Genomic DNA, 16570 nt, shown 5'->3' on the forward strand with positions numbered 1-16570 from the left:
TCATCAGGTATTTGAGTGGATCAAATTGTGCATCTAGATGTATTTTATGACTCAACATATAATGTCTTAGTTTTTGTGATGTAATGACTACTGCTAGACATGGTCTTTCTATTTGTGTGTAGTTGAGTTCATACCCAATGAGTGTTCTACTAATGTAGTAGATGACTCTCTCTTTTTCTTGTTCATCATGTTGTGCTAGGAGAGCGCCTAAAGAGGAATTTGTTGTAGCTATATATAGTAGTAATGGTTTACCATGCACTGGTGGAACCAATATTGGATTGGAAAATAGATATTATTTTAGTTTTTTGAATGCTTCCTGGCATTGTTGTGTCTATTTAAATGTAACACCTTTCTTGAGAAGATGTTGAAATGGTTGGCACTTTTCTACCAATTGGGCTATGAAGCACCTTATGGATTGTAATCTCCCTTGTATACTTCTAAGTTGTTTAAGTGTAGTAGGTGATGGCATGTCTAAAATAGATTTCACTTTCTCTAGATCTATCTCAATTCTGTGATTGGATACAATGAATCCCAAGAGTTTACTAGAGGTTACCCCAAAGACACATTCTTTTGTATTTAGTCTTACATTGTATTGCTCAATTCTATCAAAGATCTTAGATAATATGTTTAAGTGACTATCCCTTGTTTTGGATTTTTCTAGCAAGTTGTCTACATAATCTTCCATGATTGTGTGTATCATATCATGAAACAAGTTGGTCATTGTTATTTGATATGTGGCACCTACATTCTTAAGGCTGAATGGCATCACATTCCAGAAATAGGTTCCCCATGGACAACTAAATTATTTCTTCAGTTGATCTTCTTGCGCCATTTTGATTTGATTATAACCGAGAAAATTGTCCATGATTGATAGCATTTCATTTCCAGCTGTTAAGTCAACTATGATGTCTATATTAGGGAGTGGAAAGTCATCTTTAGGACAAGCCTTGTTAAGATCTCTAAAGTTGGTGCAGCTCTTGATTCCTCCAGTATGCTTGGATACCAAGACTAGATTGGAAATCCATTCAACATAGTCTATAGGTCTAATGAAACCCACATCTAATAATTTTTGTAACTCAATTTTGACTAACAAGGATATGTGAAGGTGCATTTTCTTGAGCTTTTATTTGTATGGCTTTACCCCTGGAAGAAAAGGCAAGTGATGTAAGCCCAATTCCAGGTCTAATCTAGGTATATCTGAACAAGACCATGCAAAATAGATGGGTTTTTGCTTAAAGAATTTGATAAATTTCTATTTTTCCACTAGATCGAGGGATTTTGCTGGGTGAATGTTACAAACCTTTTCAGCATCGCCAATGTTGATTTCCTCAGTTTCTTCTACAAATAATGTTGACCGTTCTTTATCAATAGGTAGGGAATCCATCATGTGCTTGGCTTTATTATCATTGTCGTGATTAAGAGAGGAGCTTGCTTCTCCAAAATATGCAGTTCTGTCTAGATCTATTGCATAACCAACTTTGTGATCATTATAAGGGAATCCATCCCTTACACCCAAGAATTTTTCTATGGCTTCATCATTTAGAAACCAATCTAATTGTGGCTTTCCTACTTGCCCCCAGTCAATCAAACATGGGTGCATGAGGAGAAATTCTTTGTTTCCTGTTGTCTTAGAGGATCCTGATATCATGCATACCTAGTTATAATCCATTGTTTCTTCATCATAAACTGGTGGTAGTTTGTCTTCGTTGTGAGATGGAAATTCATAGTTATGAGAATCTGTGATGCTTTCCATGTACATTTCACTTTTGATTTGGTGTCACTTAGCTGCTCTTGTTCTGGTAACTGAGTTTGTTGTAAATAAGTATACCTCATTTGTATTGTGGATACCCTTCTTAAGCCTAGTATTAGTCTTTGTAGTCTTTCTTCATCTGATTCAAATGGAGGTGCTAAAGTTGTTTCTCTTGGAAAAAGTATTGACAATAACTAAGGATTTAGTTCATCTGCTAGTGTTAAGCTTGTATCTAGTACCATGTTTGCTTGTGCAGATGATTCAAGTACTCTACTGCTAGATGTATCTATTCTAGGCTCTTGCAGAAGTTGACTCATGTCTTCACCATCTGGTTCCATGATAGGGGATGTTGGTGGTTTCTTTCTTTTTTGATGTGGAGAGAAATACATCTTTGTTGATGACTAATTTTGAAGTATGAATTCTAAGGGTAACCTTGGCTTGTTCAATATATTCAATGTATGTTGTCTAGCTTCTATTATTTGTGTCACATATTTATATCCCAAGCCTTGATTCTTTGGCTTTTCATGTGGTAAAATAGGTTCTAATTGTAGACGTCTAAAAATGGTCAACGCTTGTGGAGTCATACTTTAACATTTGCGCATTGCCTTATTTTAGGGTTCTTGCGTCGCATTAACATTTCTTCTATGTTGCACACTTGGTCTTTATCATTTGCGAGCATTGAGTCCTTCTTCTGCATTCCTCATTTTTCTCGCTTTCGAATTATGTCTTGTCGATAGAAATCTTTAGTCATGATTTTGGTCGATCTTATCCTGTCGCATCATGGTGCGTGCTCATTTATCATCATTTTGGACATCGTCAATCCTAATCGATGATAGAATTAGGGTTTTGTCCTCTTGTAAATCTTTCAATCATCTTTAGCTTGTTAGTAATCATTTGCGTTTATCAACTTGTTAGTCTCATCATTTTGCGATTGATTCATCATCGATCCTTGTCCTTGTCAGCCTTGTCATTTTGCGATCGATTCATCATCGATCCTTGTCCTTGTCAATCTTGTCATTTTGTGATCGATTCGTCATTGATCCTTGTCCTTTTCAATCATGTCAATTTGGATCGATTAGTCATTGTTTCACGTCAATTGGAACCTATCAATTTGATCTCCTTGTCAATCCTGGTCAATTTGTCATTGATTTTTGTCAACCAATCTCAATCATTTATCAACATTGGTCCTTTGTCAATCAGAATCATGATTGAACCTACATTAATTTCTTTTTGTCTTGACCTAATTCCTTGTCCTCTTATTTCTAGGGTTTTATGATTTGTTCATTTAATCCTTTTTCTTCTTCTTTGTGGGTTAAATAAATCTATTTATTTAGTCCTAGGTCTCTTTCATGAATTAATTAATGGATGAAAACCTATTAATTAATTCACCTAATTTCTATTTCATCTTTTTCCTCAATTTTCTAATTTGCTAATTTCTCCTAATTCCTAATTACTATTTCTCCTATTTTCTTTAATCTTTCTAATATTTCCCCTAATTTCATTCCCTCATTTTCTGCCATGTTTATGCTTCCATTTGTTGCAATCATGGAGGCTATTTTCTCTCTTCCCTTTTTGTCATGAGAATTGCATTTCAATCTTGTCATAATTTGTCATAATTTGTCATACACCTTGCATAGAATTGTCATACATTTGTCATAATTTTGCCATTCTTGATTTGAATTTCCTTTCAAATCTTTTCATGCTAATCTTGTCCTCTCTCCAATTTGTCTATAAATTGGATGATTTTCTTCAATGAAAAGGGGAATCAATCACATTTTCGAGTAACCTTATACTGAGAATTTCATCAACAACTTGCTTTCAACTTGCATTTTGTACTTGTAGGTGAGATCCACATCAAATTTGAAGGTGAAAGAAGAACAATGGAGCCACATGAAGGAGATATCTACGTCGGTTTGCTTTGATTTCATTTGATTTGAATATCTTGTCCTTATGTCTTCATTGATTGGATTGGGATTGCTTTCATAGCAGCTTTAGGTTTTGTGGTTGTCCTAATTGCTATTGTTTTGATGATTTTCAATTTCCTGATCTACATTTTTTGGTGAACCAGCTAGGAAAGTATTAGGGTACATTGTTTCTCATAGAGGCATAGAAGTAGACCCAGAAAAAGTTAAAGCAATAATTGATATGCCCCTTCCTTCCAATCTTCGTCAACTAAGAAGTTTGCAAGGGAAGTTACAGTCAATCTGCTGGTTTATAGCTCACTTGGCAGACAAATGTCATCCCTTCCAACATTTATTGCATAAAGGCATCCCTTTTAAATGGACTGAGCAATGTCAATCAGCATTTCAAACTCTCAAGGATTATCTAATGTCACCATCTATTCTAATGCCTCCTATAGCAGGGAAGCCATTTATATTGTATGTCTCTGTAATTGAAATGGCACTAGGAGCTCTCTTAGCCCAACAAGATGAGAAAGGCAAAGAACGGGCTATTTATTATATTAGTTGGACACTAGTGGGCTATGAATTGAATTATTCAATTATTGAACGGGCATGTTTAGTAGTGGTATTTGCAACACAGAAGCTTCGACACTATATGTTAAATCATCAGACATTGCTAGTTGCAAAAATTGATCCCTTGAAATACTTGCTTAGCAGGGTAGCTTTGATAGGTTGCTTGGCAAAGTGGGTTATGATCCTAAGTGAGTTTGATATTGAGTACATTGAGAGAAAGGCAATAAAAGGACAAATCATAGAAGATCAACTTGCAGAGGCACCTATTCATGATGATCATCCAATGTTGACAGATTTCCCTGATGAATCAGTATTTGCTCTTACTTCTTCTAAGGAATGGCAATTATACTTTGATGGATCTCACACAAAGTATGGCTCAGGGGTAGGTATATTGTTTGTCACCCCTCAAGGAGATGCTATCCCAAAGTCATATTGGATCACTTTCCATTGCACCAATAATATTGCAGAATATGAAGCTTTGGTCACTAGACTCAGAATAGCAATCCAATGGAACATTACACATTTGCAAGTCTATGGAGATTCCAAGTTAGTCATCCATTAAGTGAATGATGACTATGAAACAAAAGATGAAAAGATTCTTCCCTACAAGCATATGGTGGATTTATTCAAGACAAAATTTACTGATATCCATTTCAGTCAAGTTCCAAGAATTCAAAACAAGTCAGCAGATGCTATGGCAACTATTGCTTCCATGTTAAATATGCCCCACAATAGGGATAGATGTGAATTTTTGGTCGAACAGTTGCTGGTGCCCTCTTTTGAAATTTTGATAGCAGATGTGATGTGTGTTCTTGTTGGCCCTCATTCCCCATGGTACAATGACATCTATCAGTATTTGAAATCCCAAATCTTACCACCTAACCTTTCCTCTAACCAACGTCGAGCCTTCATATGCCAAACTACCAAATATGTCATCATCACAGATACCCTTTACCGTCATTCCTTTGACCACACCCTCCTCAGGTGTTTGGATTCTGATGAGGCACAAACGGCTTTATGCGAGGTTCATGATGGTATATGTGGGGGCCATTTCAATGGTCTGAGTCTAGCTAAAAAGTTGGTTCATGCTGGATATTATTGGCCCACTATGGACAAGGATGCTCATGATTTTGTCAAGAAATACTACAAATGTCAAATACACGGAAATTACATTCATGCGCCATCTCAAGAACTTCACTTTGTCATATCTCCGTGGCCCTTTTCTCAATGGGGATTGGATCTTATTAGCAAGATTCACCTGCCATCTGCAAACAGACACAAATTCATCATCACAGCCACATAATACTTTACAAAATGGATCAAGGCTATCCCTATGACCTATATCACTGGTGTTCAAATTTCAAAGTTTCTACTAAATTATATCATATGCAGATATGGGGTTCCCCTTGCAATAGTCACAGATAATGGCCGTCCATTTAAAAATAAAGATGTCAAGGAACTCTGTGAAAAGTTTTGCATCCAACACCATTTCTCCAGTCCTTACTATCCACAAAGTAATGGTCAAGCTGAAGCATCATATAAAACCATCATTAAGATCTTGAAAAAGGTTTTCAATGACGCTGGTCGAGATTTGCATGTACAGTTGAATCTAGCACTATGGGCTTATCGCACTTCCATCCGCAAACCTACTGGCGCAACACCTTATTCCTTGGTGTATGGTGCAAAAGCCATTTTACCTTTGGAAGTGGAAATTCCCTCTTTGAGTGTTTCCCTACAACATTTGATTGATGATGAGATGGACAGAGTCTCTAGGCTGCATCAGCTTGAGATGTTAGATGAGAAATGTCAGACAACCCTAACACATTTGCAAGCATATCAAAACCGTCTCCATCGCTCTTATAATAAGAAGGTCAAAGGGTGACACTTCGAAGTGGGAGATTAGGTCCTAAAGGCAAACCCGAAGAATACACAATCTACTAACATCATCAAAGGAAAATTTGAGCCTAATTGGGTTGGGCCTTTCATAGTTACTGCAGCCTATGGTTCAGGGGCATATCAACTTGCAACCCCAAACGGTGAACCTCTATCAGATTCTATAAATAGCATTCACCTTCGAAAGTACTGGGCATAGTTTTTCTGTCAGCAGTTCTTCAATATGATCCTAAAAAATACAAAAAAAATCAAAAGATCAAAAATACAAAAAAAAAAAATCAAAAGCTCAAAAATACAAAAAAATCAAAAAAGTGAAAAAATTGAAAAGAAAGAAAAAAAAAAAAAAGAGAAAAATAATTCACCCTCTAGTGAAAACCTGGCAAATAGGCGCTTTGGGAAAGTACCATGGTGAAAACCTAGCAAATAGGCACCATGTGTAAAAGACTATTGCTCCGTTATCTATCATGACTCCTAGCTGTACTTTTCCCCTCGTAGGTTTATCACGATTATCCTTGCCCTGACCCAATGTTCTATTCCAGGCCTATGATTGGTCAATATCATTGTCTTGCATACTCAGGTTTCCAGTCCTTGTGCATATGTTTTGGTCTTTGTCACTGTATATGTCTTTCAAATTTTCATTGGGTGCACACCCCTTGTCATGATCAATTACTGGAGTTACTGTTGCATGCGGACTAGAGCTTTCAAGTCATATAATGTTCTAAAAAAATCCCTAAAAATCAAATAATGTCCTGAAAAAATCCCTAAAAATCATATAATGTCCTAAAAAAAATCCCTAAAAATCAAATAATGTCCTGAAAAAATCTCTAAAAATCAAATAATGTCCTGAAAAAATCCCTAAAAAGTCAAATAAAGTCCTGAAAAATGAACAAAAAAATTGTAAAAAACTCAAAATTCCTACAAAGTGAAAACATCAAAATCCAAAAACAATTTCTTTGGCATTTTGCATTTTTTCAATAAATGGTCCCCTCTGTGCATAGACAGATCGAGGAGCATACATCCAATGACAATCAATCAAACATTGTGCTTTAATGAAATCACACATTAACTGATAAACTGTTCGACCAAGAAACCATTCAACCTGATCATAGTTATCACATCAATCAAAATAGCATCAACATTACCATAGGTCCTTGTCAACATTATCATGGGTCTTATATAGGGTGTGGTATACTCGAAACTAGATTGTGTCCTGTCTTCAACGGGGTACCATATTCCCTGAAACCAGACAACATGATCATTCTTGTTTTCCACTTTTGACAATGACGATCAGACTGTTTGTTTGACTTACTTGAATTTGTGTGTCTTATCTTTTTATTGATTTATCTTTGGCTTCAATCATGTTCCTATGTTGCTCGATGATGTCACTTAGTGATTTAGAGTGACTGGGATGGTTCATGGTCCCTTTCCTTTCCTTTTTTTTGTTGTGTTTGTTGTTTGTGGAATGTTTGTCACAAATGAGGGCAACTATATCATTGGGTGTCTGTGATAAGTATGTTCACTTTGTGAACACCGCACATACCTCCACCCTTGATGTATGCACCCTAGGATGCTTCACTCATTCCTTGTGTGTGATGTGTCTGTCTTTCGCAAAAGGGGTTGCGTTCCAACTCTAGCCTTCAATGCCATGATGCTCTACATCTGCTTTGCTACAATAAATAAAGGTTCTCACCTACTTATGTGCATTTGTGAAAGCAAGTTTTCCTTCATCTCTAACTGTCCTCTGTCTAATTTCTTCTTACTAACATTTCTTCCGTCAGTCTTGGCAGTCCGTTCGGTCTAGTTCTCTGATCTCTAAAAAATAAAAAAAATAAAAATAAGCTGCATCCGACATTCATTGGTTAGTACATTTGCATTATATCAAGCCCATACAAAGCATTTTATCCATTTCATCTTATAAATGCATCAAAAACATAAACAACATTCATACATGTTACAAAGATAGTACATAGATAGTGCATAAGACATCCATACATGGAAAGTAAACATAAGCCATAACACATTGCATCCCATCATATAGCTGCATATCATATCATATATCAATATCAGAGTACAAAATTGGACTGTCTGTCCTACGTATGGCCCGCAGGCTGAGTACATAATGTCAAACTATATATGTCTCTATCATAAGGAGCATGTGCCTCTGTCACTGGGTGCTCCCTCTATCCTCCTCATCCCTGCCATGTCTTAAGGATGAAGCCCCTCCTGTCCTTGGTCCTGGTTGTGGTGGTCTCATAGGTCCACTCACCCCCATGCTGCTCACTGACCTCCAAGAGCGTGGCCTGCTCTCTATCCTCGATCGTGACCGATATGACACTGCTCTCTGCTTTGGTGGAACTATAGTCTCATATAGAGTCCTCAAATGGCGCATCTCATCTCTTGCCTCTAATAACATCTATGCCATCTCATGCGCACTAGCATCCCTAATCGACCCAACATACTCAGTCACTCTCTGCTCTGCTTGCTGTGCCTGGGCTATCACTATGTCTCGAGCCACTGTCAGCCTAGCTATCTTTTCTCTGTACCTATCCCTCTCAGTTGACCACTGATCCTGCTCTGTCCTCAAGATAGCATTCTATCTCTCTAATGTAGCAATGTAATCATGCTAACTCACTATGGTGGCCCTACATATATGCATCTCCTCTATGCTAGTTGTCTCCTGCCCTATGGGGATATCTTGCAATGACTCATGATCTGCTAGATCTGGCTCATCTCTCTGCGTGCACCTAGGACTCTCCTCTCCCTCATCGTCCTCCTCAGCCTCATCATCCCCGTTGTCCTCATCCCTCTTGTCCTCATGATCTCCCTCCTCATGATCTCCCTCCTCTCCCTCATCGTCATCCTCCTCTCCAGCGAGTGTGAAGTCCTCCTGTCTCCTAGGTATCAGAATATCAAGATCTATTAATGGCACTGGCTGCTATTGTGCAAACCATCACTCATACCTCTCTGTCATCCCGACATCTACAACATCTGATCTCTAATCCCACTATCTCCACTATAGCTATATGAAGTTGGCATATGCTATGTGTGGCTGAATCATCCTTCCCCACTAACTCGTCTCTCTATGGGATCGGGCAAAGTGTACAGTCCCTATCGGTACATCCTGCCTCTCTCCAAACTGTTGTTTGACTCTCTCTGGTAGATACATCTCAACCACTCTCTGGCGATTCACTGGTCGCCCAATTAGGTATCTCTCCTATTTGCAATATGGTAGCTCATCACCATCATCTGACCATCCAGGGCAATCATGATATGGTCTCCATGTGAAATCTCTCAACCGGTCTAGCTCATGTCGCCAATACAATATGTATCCGAATGGACCCTATCTCAGCGCTCCCCCATAACAGTACACATATGGTCAATGTGGTACTACCTGTCTCCCTACAATCGGCCGACATATGGCTATGTGCTCAAATGTCCATACCTGTAACAGTGTGACCCCACAGCTCAAAGTCTGTACCCTTTGATATGCTATTTGATGCAACTGAAAATATAGCATGGCAAGCACACATGGTCCCCATGCATATACAGTCCCCTTTGTTGTCATCCACTCTAGCACTCTTCCCCATCCAATAGGGAATCCATGTCCTCATCTGTCACCTGCTAATAGGAATTCCATAACCATTACTATCACCACAAATCGCTGATCATACTTTGTTGCCATGGTCTCCCAACAGATCTCCCTCTCTATGATATCAAGGTCATCTGTGTTGCACTCAAATAATCTACACAAAGAGTCTCTCCCCATTGCTGGGTCATACACCACCATCTCCCAATGAATCAGAATGCGGAGGATATGCCACACATCCTCTAGTGTCACAGTTGCCTCTCTAGTCGAAAGATGGAAAGAGGAAGTCTCTAAATGCCATCGCTCAGCCAATGCAGTGAGAAGTCCTGTGTTTGCCCTAATCTCGGGCATGTACATAATGTAGTATAATCCAAGTCCTGATAATGTGTCTTTGTCAGTACTCCTGAGTCTGTATCACAACATGAAGCAGTCGGGTCTGTTCTCCCGCGCGATCAATGGATACTGTCGACTTTGTATCACAATTGGGGCATAATTTGTTAGTTTTAGGGTTTTCTCCTAAGGGCTGCATTTCCTTGTTTCATGCACCAATCAGGGTTTTCTTATCTATTTTTGACCTATCCTACCCTTATCCCTCTTTTCCAGATCATCTGCGCGCTGCTTTTGGTCAAACTAGAGTCATAAGTGCACAATTGCACTTGTGCACACTGTCTTGTGCTTGTGTAGCATCAAGTTGCACCTATGTACCTTACACAAGCATAGAACATCTCTACACAGGCACAGAATGCACCCACACAGGTGCAGATATGCATTTTTCCCTCCCCTATGGGCCCCACAATGTCCCGCAATCAAGCAAAATTCATGAAATTGAACATATGAGTTTTTGAGCTACATACCGCTGCTCCCGCATCGTCTGGTCATTTGTAGGTGCGTACACATTCCCCAAGGTGATCTGCCCTTAGAATGTTCGCCATCTCTTTGCAAGGGTCATTTTTCCTGAGCAACAACTCCTCCACTTTGGCCAGTGCAAATGAACTCTTTTCCTTCTCCTTGTCTCCTATATAGATCTTTGTCAGTACCTAGATGGACATGCATGCTCTCCATCTTATGATGGTCATGATCTTTTGCGCCTTCCACTGCTTGCCCTTTGTGCATCCGACCTTTGATTTTTGATCCGTTCGAACCTATCGTCTTCTGTCATTCTTATCGATCACTTGGCCTCTTTTTTGGATTTTTCCAGCCAATTCCTTGAGGGGGCATGCATATGTCATTGTTATTGTCTAGGGCATTTTCATTATTGTTCTTTGAAACAAAACTTAGAATCGCATTATCTCAAAGAGGGGCAAAATGTAGATGTCTAAAAAAGGTCAATGCTTGTGGAGTCATACTTTAACATTTGCGCATTGCCTTATTTTAGGGTTCTTGCATCACATTAACATTTCTTCTATGTTGTGCACTTGGTCTTTATCATTTGTGAGCATCGAGTCCTTCTTCTGCATTCCTCATTTTTATCGCTTTCGAATTAGGCCTTGTCGACAACAATCTTCAGTCATGATTTTGGTCAATCTTATCCTATCGCATCATGGTGCATGCTCATTTATCATCATTTTGGACATCGTCAATCCTAATCGATGATAGAATTAGGGTTTTGTCCTCTTGTCAATATTTCAGTCATCTTCAGCATGTTAGTAATCATTTGCGATTATCAGCTTGTCAGTCTCGTCATTTTGCGATCAATTCGTCATCAATCCTTGTCCTTGTCAGCCTTGTCATTTTGCGATCGATTCGTCATCGATCCTTGTCCTTGTCAATCTTTTCATTTTGCGATCGATTCATCATTGATCCTTGTCCTTTTCAATCATGTCAATTTGGATCGATTAGTCATTGTTCCTTGTCAATTGGCACCTATCAATTTGATCTCCTTGTCAATCTTGGTCAATTTGTCATTGATTTTTGTCAACCAATCTCAATCATTTATCAACATTGGTTCTTTGTCAATCATAATCATGATCGAACCTACACTAATTTCTTGTTGTCTTGACCTAATTCCTTGTACTCTTATTTCTAGGGTTTTATGATTTGTTCATTTAATCCTTTTTCTTCTTCTTTGTGGGTTAAATAATTCTATTTATTTAGTCCTAGGTCTCTTTCATGAATTAATTAATGGATGAAAACCTATTAATTAATTCACCTAATTTCTATTTCATCTTTTTCCTCAATTTTCTAATTTGCTAATTTCTCCTAATTCCTAATTTCTATTTCTCCTATTTTCTTTAATCTTTATAATATTTCCCCTAATTTCATTCCCTCATTTTCTCCTATGTTTATGCTTCCATTTGTTGCAATCATGGAGGCTATTTTCTCTCTTCCCTTTTTGTCATGGGAATGGAATTTCAATCTTGTCATAATTTGTCATAATTTGTCATACACCTTGCATAGAAATTGTCATACATTTGTCATAATTTTGCCATTCTTGATTTGAATTTCCTTTCAAATCTTTTCATGCTAATCTTGTCCTCTCTCCAATTTGTCTATCAATTGGATGTTTTTCTTCAATGAAAAGGGGAATCAATCACATTTTTGAGTAACCTTATACTGAGAATTTCATCAACAACTTGCTTTCCACTTGCATTTTGCACTTGTAGGTGAGATCCACATCAAATTTGAAGGTGAAAGAAGAACAATGGAGCCACATGAAGGAGATATCTGCGTTGGTTTGCTTCGATTTCATTTGATTTGAATATCTTGTCTTTATGTCTTCATTGATTGGATTGGGATTGCTTTCATAGCAAATTTAGGTTTTGTGGTTGTCCTAATTGCTATTGTTTTGATGATTTTCAATTTCCTAATCTACACTAATATTCCTTTCTTTTGTAGTCCTAATCCTATAGTGCCATCATTTCCATGTTTTTGTAACATCTTGTAGTTGTTTTCATATTAATATAGAGGTATCCTGGGTACGACCATGTTATCCTCCTCTCTATATATCTAGTGATTAATATCTTCATTTATAGATTCTTCTTGTAGATCTCCCCATATAATGAAAGAACAAGAATCTGAATATTTTACTATTCCTTTTTCATTTATCTTGCTTCATTATTGTGTTCTGAGGCTTCCCAAAGGACTTGGGAGAAAATGATGATTGTTTGTTGTCTGATGTGCTTGAAATGGAATATTCTCCACAACCAACTTCTTTAATATGCAAAGAAGATGTGGTTGGTGTATTTTTCTCTGTTTATTTAATTGATAATGATTCCATCTATAGGTGAATATGATCTTCCTAATTGTTTGGTACTTGATTGTCTGGGCTTTCCCTTAAATGATTATAGTGTTGAAAAGGGTTTGGGTCACCATGGATAGTGATCTCTATACCATTGTATGGGAGCTTTACACATTGGTGAAAATTTGATGGTACTACTTGCATTCTATGTATACATGGGCGACCTAACAACATATTGTACCCTAGTTCTCTGTCTAGGACTTGAAGGGTGATATTTTTTGTAGATGGTCCCACTTGTACTGGTAAAGTCACCATACCTTTGGAAGAGCATTCCTCATCATCATAGGGTTTTATATTGATTCTCTTAGTAGAGTCAATATAATGTTCAAAATATCCCAAAGATTTGATCAAATGTAGAGTGCATATGTTGAGGCCAGCGCCACCATCTATAAGTACTCTTCGAACCTTTTTTCAGTCAATGAAAGATTCTAAGTGCAGCAGATCATTATGCATGAGTCGGTTTGCAGGAAAATCTTGTTCAGTGAATGTGACCTTTGAAGCTAACAAGTTTCCCACCATTGATTGAAATGTGTTCTCATCAATGTCCCTAGCAACAACTGAATCTTGTAAGGCTTTATCTAGGACTTCTTTATGGGTTGGTGATATGTGCAATAACTCAAATAATGAAATTTGGGCTGGAGTTCTCTTCAACTGATCCACCATATTATAGTTGCTAGTTATTGAAGGATGGTTCAAAGGTACTCCTTGCAATGTGACATTTGTTCTTCTAGTAATGATGGTGCAATCTGTTCTTTTAGGATTTACTGTGATTGTAGCTACCATTTCATGTCCTTCACTTAGTGTGTTAATGGCATAGTCAAATGCTACATTGGTATAAATGGCAGTATTGTTTTGTGCATTAGAACTAGAAGCCTTTTCTTTGTCATGTTTGACAAAAGGATCTTTGAAAAAGGTATGATCTATATTTGGTGCTTTATTATGTTATATACTAGATCAATCCCACAGACACTGAGAGGGGGGTGTGAATCAGTGTCTAACTGGTTAACCAAATATTTAAACTTGTTTGCAACTTTATAACCCAAATTAATGTATCGGTAAACAGACAATAATGCAATAAAGAGAAATAAGAGAGACAACATCAATGCACACCATAACACAAGATATTTTGGCGAGGAAACCCGATAGGGGATAAACCTTGGTAGGATTTGTGACCCACAATATTTACTCACTAGCCAGTATGAATAAATATTACTGATACAATAGGGGCCTACACATGCAAGAAGGCCAACAACCTAGAGCTCACTGCTCAATCACAAAAAGGAGTCACACTGACTACAAAATTGGATGATTAAATCCAATGATAATGTACTGCTCAAAATAGCATCTACAATGCATGATTCAGTACCGGTTTAAGCTCTATCAAATACCTCTTCCATTAACCTTGCTTCACTCTACTCTGGTCTTATTCGCCCATGAAATCATTACATCAAAATGCATATACAGATATTCACTCTCATATTCATTACCTAATTACATAATATTCTTCTTTGCTTACGTACGATACATACACACAAAATGACCTATAAGATCTCATACATATATGAGTCTTTACAATACATCATGTCGACTACAAATAATTAGTTACATTAAAAAATAATTCACATAAACAAAACTTTATCTTATGTCGGCCTAGGTGCTGGTATGATTCATTGCTAGTGTAAACTGGATGTTGGTGTGAATGAACTTTGTGTAGCTGTCGGTGCCGGTATGCGAAGTCTATTGCCGGTGTAATCAATAGAATCCTATAGAACCCTATTAACAGTTGATTGCCATTAATGACAACATCAACCATTCTCATCTGAGTGTGTAATGCCAACAATCTTCCCCTTTGGCATTGATGGCAACACTCATGAGAAAAACCAAAAATCAAAATTGACAAAATCGAAAGTGCTCCCCTTGGGCAAATGATCTCCTTCAGTATATCTTTTCTCTCTATCACTCCCCCTTTCACATCAATGAAAAAGGTTATCAAAAAGAATAAAAAAATCAAAATTCTACCTCATTGCCTGTAATGTGCTATGTACAATCTAAAATATCTGCTACAATTAGATTAAGTCCTTGCAAAAATTTAGAACTATCGGAAATGATATCTTCTGTCTGTCGGATCATGCCAGTTAGATGATGCATTTGTTCCTCTGATTATCTTCCTCCTAGAATAGTAGCCTTAGATAGTCCATTCGGGTGTGTCAATAGATTGTCCAATCTAGGACCAAGTTTGTTCTTTAATTCATGGGCTTTTAACCTTAATCGAGCTTTCTCCTTTTCAATATTTTCTATTTTCTCCTCATATACTCCCATTTCTTGATCTAAAACTGAAGTGAGTTCAGAAGAGCCTATCAGGTTGTCTGCTATATCATCAATTTCATTCTGGGTCTATTTAATATGATCATCAATATCAAAAGTCAAATGGTGTGGCTTGCAAACATCTCTATACAATTCCTTAAACTCCAAAATTATTGAATTTAGTGTCGGTATTAAGGAATCTAACTTTCTTGTACAGTCCTCAATAGACTTATTAAATAAATATGTTTTCTCCTTATTTATTCTTTCTCTAATTGTCTTCTCATTAATGTTATCAATCGACTGAATATTAGTGAAGAGGGGAAAATGGATTAGAAGGTCAAATGATGAAAACATAATGAAATAAACATGAAAATGCTAAAAACATCAAGAGACCATTTTACCTTGCTATTTTACCTTCTCCTTCAGATTGAGGTTGCTGAAGTGAAGGTGCCCCTTGATGATGCTCCACTTGATATGCTCCTTGCTTGATTTTGGATGTGGAATGCTCTCCTTTGTGCTCAACAAGGTGGATTGAAGGATTTGATAGGATTGGATTTGAATGATGGATTAAGGATTTGATAGATTTGAGGGAGGATTAGAAGAGGATGAGAGCAGAAATAAGCAACATGACAATGCATGAGAAGTGGATCTGATTTGTGAGGAGAATAAGCTCCGACTTATAGATTGGAGGAGGCCAATGGAGGGCCAAGATTGATTTGATTATGAATGGTTGAGATTGATTTTAGATAGGAGGCATGGATCAAGGGTGCCTTGGGAAAATAAATAGGAATATAAAATTCCTTTGGAAAATGGGGGGAGAAATTTGAATTTCAAACTTGAGGAATTAAAAATTCCAAAATAAGGATGCATTGAGGGATTCAAAGAAATTTGAATTTCTTTGAGAGGCTCAATGTTGATGTGACGTGAGTGGGAACTAAAAATAGGAGAATAATGATAAGCATGAATATGAGAGATTCTAGAAAGGATTAATTAGCCTAAGTGAGATTAGGAAAAGTGATTTGTAGGAATCACATGACTAGGTTAATTAATTAGAATTAATTAACTGAGTGGGTTTAGAGGAAATAATTATTGAGATAACATTAGAAGAATAGGGGAACAATTAATTTATTTGATAAATTAATTATTGGACAATAGTGAAAAGATTAATTAAATTAGATTTAATTGATTCTGAGAGGAATAAGGATAACATAATTAAATTAACTAATTATGTTGATATGCTTAAATTAATTAAATATTAATTTTAGGTGTCTACATTTTGCCCCTCTTTGATATAGCGTTGTGAAATGATGTTATATCAAAGAAGA

Source organism: Cryptomeria japonica, chromosome 7, assembly GCF_030272615.1.
Source record: "Cryptomeria japonica chromosome 7, Sugi_1.0, whole genome shotgun sequence".
NCBI classification, from domain to species: domain Eukaryota; kingdom Viridiplantae; phylum Streptophyta; class Pinopsida; order Cupressales; family Cupressaceae; genus Cryptomeria; species Cryptomeria japonica.